The sequence below is a fragment of the Mustela lutreola genome, chromosome 10 (assembly GCF_030435805.1).
Source record: "Mustela lutreola isolate mMusLut2 chromosome 10, mMusLut2.pri, whole genome shotgun sequence".
In the NCBI taxonomy this organism is placed as follows: domain Eukaryota; kingdom Metazoa; phylum Chordata; class Mammalia; order Carnivora; family Mustelidae; genus Mustela; species Mustela lutreola.
The window spans coordinates 17037726-17039623 of record NC_081299.1 but is presented as its reverse complement, the minus strand read 5'-3'; positions in this window follow the sequence as shown (position 1 = coordinate 17039623).

Here is a 1898-nt window from a genome sequence, read left to right as displayed (position 1 = left end):
CTCTCAATTTTAGATTCATGTGAACAGGTAACCCACTGGAGAGCCCCCAAACAGGAGGTCTGTACCTTCAGGAAGTTTCTATAAGGCATTTTGTATTTTGATAAGTAGGACTTTGAACAGAGGGAATCTGAGGCTTTTTTTTTCAGAAGATACACCAGGGATGAGGTACATCACTTGGAATGGAGTTTGCTTTGGTTTGGGGACTTTTCTTTTCTTTTTGATTGATTGATTGATTTTAGAGAGAGAGTGCATATAGGTTATAGGTTACAGAGGGGCGGAGGGAGAGGGGGAGCCCTAAACAGACTCCATGCTTTTTAAAATATATATATTTTATTTATTCATTTAGAAAGAGGGAGAGAGTGAGCACAGAAGCAGGAGGAGCAGCAGGCAGAGGCAGAAGCAGGATCCCCCCTGAGCAGGGAGCCAGGAGCCAGGAGCCCAATGTGGGACTCCATCCCAGGACCCCGGGATCATGACCTGAGCAGAAGGCAGACTCTTTACCAACTGAGCCACCCAGGCGCCCCATGCCATCTCCATTTCAAAGGTGAAGAAAGTGAGGCTCAGAGAAGTCTGGCAACCTGACCAGGAGCGCAAGCTAGGAATGGATGGGGCAGGAATTCAAGTTCAGGGAGAACAGACTACAGATATGCCCCACAGGAATTAGTCCGTTCCCAGGCAGTGAAACCAAAGCTAGCCCTGGCGGCCCGAAACTCAACCACAGAGAGCTGGCTCGTGGCCCCCTTGCTGGCTCCCTGCGTTCTCTCAGCTCCACCCTGCCACCCCCATTTCCCTTCCTGGCCCTGGGGCTCTGCTCCTTCCCCAAACCTGCTCTGCCACAATTCCTTCCAGGATCCCTCATCTGTAAAATGGGGATAATAACAGTGCCTGTCCCAGAAGGGTGTTGTGAGGGTCATTACCACCCCCATTTCAATAGTGTCTCCGAGACCTATGAAAGCAACTGAGTAGAAGCCTTGTCGGTAGTTGATGGTTGAGATGTGGAGTAGCGGCCTGCCCAGGGTTGCTCAGCTAGGAAGTGTGAAGTGGGACTTGAATCGAATCGCAGCCTCCTTGCCACTAAATAGAGCTTTATTTGTTGAGTCAGAATACACTTAGCATGGGAAGAGAGCATGAAGCTCTCTAACTGGGAAAGGGGAGGTAAGCAGGGAAGGCTTCCTGGAGGAGGTGATGTTTAAGCTGGACCTTGAAGAACAGTGAAATATGTAGACTGGAATGAAGGGGGTCTGCATACTGGAGATAAGGCCGGAAATGTGACCACGGCTATTTCTTGAGGTTCTTCAGGAACCAGGCTGTGTGCTGACAGCTGTACCTGATCTCATGAGATTTCCCCCACCATCCTATGAGGTGGGTGTTAATAGGGTGAGAAAAGTGAGGCTCAGAGAGTTTATAAAACTTGCCTGGGGTCACACAGTTGGTAAAGTGACTGGGACTGGATTTGAACCCAGTGTTGTCTGCTACAAAGTCTGGGCTCTTGATCATCGTGCATTAGTGTTACATCATCCTCGAGATCTGAGTATAAGAACCAGGTATGAAGCTGGGGACCAACTCTGGAGGATTTTGAACGCCAGCCTCAGACCCGCATAGAAATCACGCAGCACTAGGCAGGAACTGGCAGACTTGGAATTAGCTTCTTGCAGCTAAGGTTACTTCTTGGAGCCTGGGCATCTCTAAGCTGGAGGGACTGGGAATGTAAATGGATTATTGGCAATGAAGATTTTGAATGAGGGAGGGAGGCTCTTGTGTGGGACAAAAGGATTATTTAGGAGAAACATGGAGATGTTCAAATATTTGCTGAATGTGGGGCTCTGGGAATGTCACTGAGAACAAGACATAGCTCTGCACTCTGGACCCCCCCCCCCCCCCCGCAGTCCCCATCCAGG